The sequence below is a fragment of the Aegilops tauschii genome, chromosome 3, assembly GCF_002575655.3.
Source record: "Aegilops tauschii subsp. strangulata cultivar AL8/78 chromosome 3, Aet v6.0, whole genome shotgun sequence".
Taxonomy (NCBI): Eukaryota; Viridiplantae; Streptophyta; class Magnoliopsida; order Poales; family Poaceae; genus Aegilops; species Aegilops tauschii.
Genome location: NC_053037.3, coordinates 598,016,704 through 598,026,469, shown reverse-complemented (window position 1 = coordinate 598,026,469; position 9,766 = coordinate 598,016,704). Strand labels below are relative to the sequence as shown.

The window sequence follows — 9,766 nt, the reverse complement described above, 5'->3', positions numbered from 1 at the left end:
ATCAAACGTCACATCATAACTGGGTGATTATAAAGATGCTCTACCGGTGTCTCCGAAGGTGTTTGTTGGGTTGGCATAGATCAAGATTAGGATTTGTCACTCCGAGTATCGAAGAGGTATCTCTGGGCCCTCTCGGTAATGCACATCACTATAAGCCTTGCAAGCAATGTGACTAATGAGTTAGTTACGGGATGATGCATCACAGAACGAGTAAAGAGACTTGCCGGTAACGAGATTGAACTAGGTATGGGGATACCGACGATCGAATCTCGGGCAAGTAACATACCGATAACAAAAGGAATACTGTATGTTGTTATTGTGGTTTGACCGATAAAGATCTTCGTAGAATATGTAGGAACCAATATGAGCATCCAGGTTCCGCTGTTAGTTATTGATCGGAGATGTGTCTCGATCATGTCTACATAGTTCTCGAACCCGTAGGGTCCGCACGCTTAACGTTCAATGACGATTTGTATTATGAGTTATGTGTTTTGGTGACCGAAGATTGTTCGGAGTCCCGAATGAGATCACGGACATGATGAGGAGTCTCGAAATAGTCGAGAGGTAAAGATTGATATATTGGACGAAGGTATTCGGACTACGGAATGGTTCGGGATGTTTCAGATATTTATCGGGGTACCGAGGGGTTACCGGAACCCCCCGGGGAAGTAATGCGCCTTCATGGGTCATAGGGGAGAAAGAGAGGGGAGCCCGCAGGGTGGCGCGCGCCCCCCAAGGGAGTCCGGATTGGACAAGGGGGAGGGGGGCGCTGCCCCCTTCCTCTTTCCCTCTCAACCTCCATCTCCTTCCCTCTTTCCCCTCTGTGAGAAAGGAAAAAGGGGGGGAATCCTACTAGGAGTGGAGTCCTAGTAGGACTCCCCCTGGCGCGCCCCTTGGTGGTCGGCCTCCTGCTCCCCTCCTTTATATACGGGGGCGGGGGGAGGGGGGCACCCCAAAGCACAACAATTATTCTCTTAGCCGTGTGCGGTGCCCCCCTCCACAGTTTACTCCTCCGTTCATAGCGTCATAGTGCTTAGGCGAAGCCCTGCGTGGATCACATCACCATCACTGTCACCACGCCGTCGTGCTGACGAAACTCTGCCTCGACCCTCTGCTGGATCAAGAGTTCGAGAGACGTCATTGAGCTGAACGCGTGCTGAACTCGGAGGTGCTGTATGTTCGGTACTAGATCGGTTGGATTGTGAAGACGTTTGACTACATCAACCGCATTAACCTAACGCTTCCGATTTCGGTCTACGAGGGTGCGTGGACACACTCTCCCCCTCTCGTTGCTATGCATTTCCTAGATAGATCTTGCGTGATCGTAGGAAAATTTTAAAATTGCATGCTATGTTCCCAACACTGGTCCGTTTAGATTTTTCCCATTGTATAAGAGGTGAGGCGAAAACAAACCAGTGGAAGGGGTGAGGGGAGGTGGATGAAAATAAACCGGTGTGATCATGTAACGCCCCGGATCCGATGCGCCAGGTGTCTGCCAGTTATTCGCTGTCGTTGCCATGTCATTTGTTTGCGTGTTGCATTTTGCCATGTCATCATCTGCATTTTTTATCTTGTCATCATGTGCATTGCATTTGCATACGTGTTCGTCTCTTGCGTCCGAGCATTTTCCCCGTTGTCCGTTTTGCAATCCGGCGCTCCTATCTCCTCCGGTGCACCCCTCTTGTTGTCTTTCGTGTGCGGGTGTCAAACTTTCTCGGAATGGACCGAGGCTTGTCAAGTGGCCCTGGTATACCACCCGGAGACCACCGGTCAAGTTTCGTTCCATTTGGAGGTCGTTTGGTACTCCAACGGTTAACCGGGCATCCGCAAAGTCCGTTTGAGTGTCCAGCAAAACCCCCTCCAAACAGTCTCTAAACCCCTCTAAGTCTCCGCCATGCTCTCGGTCGTTCGATCACGATCGCGTGGGCGAAAACCGCTCCCCGTTTGGACTCTCCTAGCTCCCTCTACCTATATATACTCATCTCTCCCGAATTACGAACGCAGATGAACCCTAGCCTCCTTCCCCTCGCGCCGCCGGACGCTTTCTCCTCCCACCGGACATGTCCGCCACCGCCCCCGCGACGAATCCGGGCGCGACACCTGTCCGCTGCCGTCCCACCGCCGCCGCGGCCCGCGGAGCCCATACGGGGCCCGCGCGGGCCCGAGTCGCCGTCGCCGCGCCTGGCTCCCGCTCGCCCCGCTGCCCGAGCTCGGTCCCCGCCGCCGCCGGACTTCGCCCCGCCGCCTTGCGACCTCCGCCGCCGCCCGCGACGGCCCGCGCCTCCGCCGCCCATGGCCGCCGCCCGGCCGCGCCTCTCCCTCCGCCGCCCGTTCCGCCGAGCGCCGCCCGAGCTCCGTCCCTCCGACCTCCGCCGCCGGCGCCTCCCCTCGTCGGAGCGCCGCCCGCCACCTGTCCTCACCCCGCCGCTGGCCGCCGCCTCCGCCGGCGCCAGCCACCGCCCCATCGCCGGATCCGGCCGGTTGGATGAGATCCACCGGTCCGGCGAACCAAACGCGCCCGCGCCCCGTCCCGGTTCCCGCCGTCCCGCGTTGACTTTTCGCGGAGGTGAGTTTTCACGAAGTCCCCAGTTTTTGTTAATATGTGTGCATGTTCAACTGTGTGTAACTTTCTGCATGTAGCTCCGATTCGCGCGTGTAATATGTCAAATTGTTCGTCTCGTGATGTCTTCATTTTGTTCAATTGCACCATGTTCATTAGAGGTCATCTTGATGCCCAAATCTCTGTTGGAAGAGGGCTAGTTGCTGTTATTCTCTGGTTCTTATCAGAACTTGGAGATTTGTCATTTTTGTATCTTTTAACCTGTGCATCCTTTGAGCATGAGCTCTACATGTGTTTTGAAGTATGCCATGCCATCTTTCCAGTGGTGTAGTCCATGTATTTTTGTGATCTCTGTGGTGACTAGCACAAGCATGCAAAGTAGGTCCCGTAATATTTCTGATTTCAGGGACTTGGTGATTTCTCTAAATCCTTGTCTGCTGTAATTTTGTTGCCATGTAAACTTGATGCTACAGAGAGATCCATGCATATTTTGGAGATGTTCAGTAAGGATGTTTTGTAGCTATTGTTGTAATTGATCGATTCCTGTCCTTGTTTGCAATTATGGGGAGCCATAGCATGACTCAAGCTTGCTCTACTTTTGCTATAAAATATTTCTGGCAGATTCTTAACATGATATGCAATTTTGCCAAGCTTATTGTAGTTGTTCCCTTCATGCTATGCTATTGTTCTTGCCATGGTTAGCTTCATATACATGCCATCTTGCTGTAGGTATGCTTGTCTTGCCATGCATTGCTTTGTAGTGAGTGCATCAAGCTCACAAAGAGGCCTTCATATTATTATTTCTGCCATGCTCTGTTTTCTGCTAAGTCTGAAACCTGATAACGAAACTTGCTATGTTTACATGCTTGCCATCATATCTTCTGGTCCTTTTTGGATTATGGTCAGTAAGGGACATTTGTTATATGCTTTGAGTAGATTCATGCCATGCCTTGTTCTGCCATGTTAAGTTCCTGTAGCATGTTGATATCATGCTCTGAACATTGCTACCTGATGTTATTTCTGTCATGTCCAGTAATTTCACCAAGTCTGTGAACCTGTTATTATTTTGTAATCTTGCCATGTCCTTTTGAGCATGTTCTAGTGATTTCTGGAGATAGCTCAGTGTTCATGTTTTGTTGTGCTTTACCTGCACATCATGTCCATGCCTTTTGTTCTCATGTTGAGCTGCTGTAGCATATTGTTTTGATGATTGCTATATGCCTAGTTGCTGTTTTGGTCAGATTGTTGCTATGTCTTGTTTGGAGTGTATGTGTTGCACCGTTGCTCCGTTTTGAGCATGCTCTATATGAAACTTGCTTAGTTTTGCATGTAGTTTCATATTATCATATTGCATCCTTGTGTTGAGGTGTTTGCTTGATGTTGTATGCATTTTGCATCAATGCCATGCTTATCTTGTTTTGCTCATATCTTCTAGACCATAGCTCCGAATCGAATGAACTTTAGATGTAACTTGACTAGAATTTCGTGTAGATCATCATGGTGCTCTCTAAATTGCTGTTTAACAACTTCAACTTAATGCTTATTCAGTTCTGGACCAATTTCGAAATATGCATATGAGGACTTACCGGAATTGTTATATGTTGTTTCCGGCCTCATTTAAACTTGCCTTGATGTGTTGTTCTCGTATGCATCATCTCTTGTCATGAGTAGCCTCATATTGCCTTGTCATGCATCATTCTTGATTGAGCATCATGCCTTGTTCATGTGTGGTGTGTTTACCTTGTTGTGTGCTTCTTCTCGATAGTTCCCGTGTCGTTGCGTTCGTGAGGATTCGTTCGTCTTCATGGCTTCATCTTCTTCATGGATTCGTTCTTCTTCCTAGCGGGATTTCAGGCAAGATGACCGTCACCTTGGATCTCATTACTATCATTGCTATGCTAGTTGCTTCGTTCTATCGCTATGCTGCGCTACCTATTCTCTTGCTCTTCAAGCCTCCCAAATTGCCATGAACCTCTAACCTTTGTCACCCTTCCTAGCAAACCATTGTTTGGCTATGTTACCGCTTTGCTCAGCCCCTCTTATAGCGTTGCTAGCTGCAGGTGAAGATGAAGATTGCTCCATGTTGGATTATGTTTATGTTGGGTTATCACAATATCTCTTATATTATTAATGCATCTATATACTTGGTAAAGGGTGGAAGGCTCGGCCTTATGCCTGGTGTTTTGTTCCACTCTTGCCGCCCTAGTTTCCGTCATACCGGTGTTATGTTCCCGGATTTTGCGTTCCTTACACGGTTGGGTGATTTATGGGACCCCCTTGACAGTTCGCTTTGAATAAAACTCTTCCAGCAAGGCCCAACCTTGGTTTTACCATTTGCCTAGCCTATTTCTTTTCCCTTGGGAGTCGCTCTCTCGAGGGTCATCTTTATTTAGCCCCCCCCCCCCCGGGCCAATGCTTGTCTAAGTGTTGGTCCGAACTAGAGCCCCTTGCAGCGCCACCTCGGGGAAACTTGAGGTATGGTTTTAGTTGTACGGATTGCTCATCCGGTGTTGCCCTGAGAACGAGATATGTGCAGCTCCTATCGGGATGTCGGCGCATCGGGCGGCTTTGCTGGTTTTGTTTTACCATTGTCGAAATGTCTTGTAACCGGGATTCCGAGACTGATCGGGTCTTCCCGGGAGAAGGAATATCCTTCGTTGACCGTGAGAGCTTATCATGGGCTAAGTTGGGACACCCCTGCAGGGTATTATCTTTCGGAAGCCGTGCCCGCGGTTATGTGGCAGATGGGAATTTGTTACTATCCGGTAGTAGATAACTTGACACTTGACCTTAATTAAAACGCATCAACCGCGTGTGTAGCCGTGATGGTCTCTTCTCGGCGGAGTCCGGGAAGTGAACACGGTTTCTGTGTTATGTTTGACGTAAGTAGGAGTTCAGGATCACTTCTTGATCATTGCTAGTTTCACGGCCGTTCCATTGCTTCTCTTCTCGCTCTTATGTGCGTAAGTTAGCCACCATACATTGCTTAGCCGCTGCTGCAACCTCACCACCTTATCCTCTCCTTTCCCTTTAAGCTTTGCTAGTCTTGATACCCATGATAATGGGATTGCTGAGTCCTCGTGGCTCACAGATTACTACACCACCAGTTGCAGGTACAGGTTTTGCGATGATCATGACGCGAGAGCGATGTTTGCTTGTTTGGAGTTCTTCTTCTGCTTCTTCTTCGATCAAGGGATAGGTTCCAGGTCGGCAGCCTGGGCTAGCAGGGTGGATGTCGTTTGAGTTTCTGTTTATGTTTCATCCGTAGTCGGATGTTGATCTTATGTATTGATGTATTCTTGCGGCATTTGTATGCCTTGTATGTATCCCCAAATATTATGTATTGTCGATGTAATGATATCCACCTTGCAAAAGCGTCTTCAAGATGCGCTTCTATCCTTGGTAGGTCCTTCGTGTTCCTTTAGGATAGGGTTGCATCTTGGGCGTGACAGATCATTATCGGCATAATTCATTGTCTAAGCTGAATAAGCACATGAATTGGAAAAAGAAATAGCTAGCCGCAACTTGTAGAAACCAGTTCTACCAAGAAAATCCTTTCCACGCGAATATTGACAGTAGCCCAATATTGACAGTTGTCCATTTTTGTCACCATCAGCACACACACATCTAAATTCCTTCTTGTTTAAGCTTTTCAATACATTCTAGTACCTTTATATAAATGCATGCACATGTGCGAAACGAAATATAAATATTTAATATTTATTAGCTTGCATTTGAATAAAATGAAGTAGAGTAGAAAACGTAACCTTCTCATAAAAAGCATACCAATTTCTGGAGCCTGTCTTAGTAGCACCAAAAGTAAGTCACGCTCAATACCGTCAGCAGCCTCCTAAATATTTTTCATCTCTGTCAGCATTTCCAGGTGGTTTGACAGTCCAACTCAAAAAAGAAGGTTTGACAGTGCAGAAGTACTAGTCAAAGTTGACATACTCTCTGTCATCCAAGACACATACAAGAAGCAATGTTCTCGGACCCAGAATCAGAATACTCGTTAATCTGCCTTTTAGTCTCTTCTTCAAATTATCTTCCAGGTGGTACAAAAGGAGAAAATAGACTTTCAGTTAGTCTCTTCCTCAAATTCTCTTCCAGCTGTTGCACATGGAGAAGACAGATAAGGAGGCATGGGCGGTACAAAAGTTTCGAATCATAGAAGACAGTTGAATCATCTAGCCAAAGATACCGCCGACTAACCGTTTCTTCAAACATCTTAAGGCCATAATCAGGTATCCCAAAAAGAAGAACAAATAAAAGATTTGAGATAGATGGTGGGTCCAAAGCATTTTGCATCACGTAAATATCATGGCCAAAATGACTAAGAACAGAGGTAGCGGAGGGAGATTTGTATTACCAAAGTTCCCGATTAAATTTTGCACCAACTTATGCAATCATTGTATGATTCGTATGAACTCACACCAACCTTTTCATTCAAAATAAAAGCATATCGTGAACATGAACCGGAAGAATCAAAATATCTGCCTAGGTAGGCACTCCACTGATACGTGTGAGTCGTCAGGCAGCAGAGGAACGTGGCTGCTCCAGTATGTCAACGTGTGTACATGTGCACATGCTAGCCAAGGAGGTCGAAATTCCCCATGCCGGGGAGGGCGAGGTAGCCGTCTCCTGCATGTCAGAATCCAAATGAGAGCAATGGAAGAGGAATTGCGTGGGATTGGGTGCTGAACATCGCCTGATTCAGGATTTTGACGTGCTCACAAAAATTGATTCACCCAGGCCAGGACTCTCGGCTTGGGAGCGACCGAGGCCGAGGCGACCACAAAAATTGAACGCCCGAGCGAGCGAGATCGACTGCGGCCTGCGCCCATTACAGGTAATTGGCACTCCGCGAAGGGTGGCTTTGAGCCAAGTATCATGTCAAAATCTAACTCTGGAAGCCATCCCTGACTATGAAATAGCTAAATTCAAAAAATATTTCTTTCATCAGCCCAACCCAAACATGGGAGTCCCTTTGTTTCCGGGGGGTTGAGAGATCCTGCATACCCAAACCACCCTGACTTTTGAGGCAACACCAGACACTTCACTTAACAACGCTGTATTCTTTTTAGTCTTGCTGTCAATTTGTCACTGAAGCATGGATACTTAATTATTGATCTGCAGAGGTTTTTCCAGAATCAAGAAAAAATATCTTAGATTACTATAGTTTTATCTTTGTTAGGCTAATCAACGGCAGAACTGCTTGGGACGTGCAAGTGACGCATACGTGGTGGAGGGGTTAGGAGCCATGTAGGACCCGGCCCCACATGTCATCCGCTGTACTGCACCGTACAGTACTGCAGAGGATCTCAACCCGTGATGGAGGATGCCGCCGGAGTGGTTGATGCATACAGTATCTTCACAGTTCTATATGTTTTTCCGTGGCTGATGACATGGCTGGTGAACTTCACGGCTACTATTTCATTTGACTACGTCACCAAAATGTGCTGCAAATTTTGCTCCTTTTTTTTTCCTTTCAAGTTCGCAAATTTTGCTCCTTCTGCAGCTTTCCTTTGTACGGTCCTAGGATTTTGTTTTTTCTCGTCGAGACTGAATTTGTCCGTTTGTTCGATACAATTCCGGATAAAAATTCCTTTGTTCCAGATGTGCTCGCTTTATGCGTTCGATTCACCTGTAAAGTCGTCAGTGGGGCAGACCAACACATCACATGTACAAGTTCAGACGAGAATATATATGTATTGTTAGAAAGAAATCAACTTCTTCATTAAAGAAAAATTATGTCAACCTGCCTGACCTGCTCCAGTTGGTCAACTCAGCGTCCCCTCTAACGACATTCGCCACCTACCCGGCCTTCTTCATGTCTTCAAAAGGCATCTTCAGATGTTCAGACTTTGGAGGATCTTCTCTAGTTTCACATGGTAATGCAATTTCTATAGTAGAGGGAGGGAAGCTTTTTTGGCAATTCCTATTTGGCGCCCGTTTGGAGCAACCCCGTGGCTGGACCGGCCTCGTTTTTTTCTGTGTTTTTAATCTGACAAAAAATGCGCGCTGGTTGTGATTTAAACCAGCAACCTACCTCGTCAAGGTAGGCTGGTGTAACCACCCCGTCACCCAGCAAGATCTGGTACGTTACAACCTTTTCCTTGTTTTATTTATTCTTCCTTTTTTCCTTTTTCGTTTCATGCTTTCTGTTTTTTCTTCTTTTTCTTCCTGGTTCGATGAGTTGTTTGTAAATACATGAACCCTTTCTTCAAGTAATTAAACTATTTTTGAAATTCAATGAACTTTTCCAGATTGAACGAACTTTTTTCAAAATGAGTGATTTTTTTCAAATTTGATAAACTTTTTCAAACTAGATGATTTTTTTTAAAAATACAATGAACTTTTTTACAATTCTGTTGAACATTTTTCAAAATCAATGTTGTTTGAAATTCGATGAAGTTTTTTAAAATTCAATGAGTTTTATTTTCAAACCCACGAACATTTTCATTTCGATGAGCATTTTTCATTTTGGATGAACTTTTTCCAAAATCCATGAACATTTTTCATTTTTGATGAACTGTTTTAAAATCCATGATCATTTTTGAAATCACGATTTTTTTCATTTTTTATGAATTTTTTGTTATGTTTTTCAAATGCGATCGAGCAAACCCAGAGAAAATAAAATGCGATTGAATCTTGCGTGGGCGCCAGGGAGCTTCCTGGCGCCCGAAGCGCCCAACAGGAGCACCCGCTTTTTTTGGGATAGCGCTCTACCTAGGAATTTCATAACGGACGCTCCTTGCGGGACCTCCTATATACCGCTAGCTGCGGCAAGCAGTCGGCATTTCGCACAGAAGCAGCTCGCCTGGGCCGGCCCATGTTGCGGGTGCGCCACATCCTCAAGGTTAAAAATCGCGAAAAGGAAAAAGGAGTGCCACAAGAATGGACTTCCTACTGATGAACGTGATGAGCTAACCACCACAGCTAGCTAGTTCTTATGCTAAAACGACAGCGCGAACCTAAAGAAACTAACAGTAGCGACAAAACTTAAAATATGAATTCGTAGAATTACGATGAACCAAGGTGTGAGTGAGGGATCGAACACGGCACCTCACAGCAGTCAACACAAGTAGGTAGCCACTATATTTCCTAAGATTTCGTGTCACAAAAGGTAGCCCGGCATATATGAACCATAAGCCACGAGAAAGACCGTGTTTGACAAAAAAAAATTCAAACGTGACTTCCCTTTTG

The 9,766-nt window shown here is 46.2% G+C and overlaps 1 pseudogene; it reads left to right on the top strand.

Moving 5' to 3' along the window:
• The first annotated feature begins 2,292 nt into the window (after window positions 1-2,292).
• Window positions 2,293-9,766, top strand: part of LOC141020783 (uncharacterized) — a 29,915-nt pseudogene continuing 22,441 nt past the window's right edge.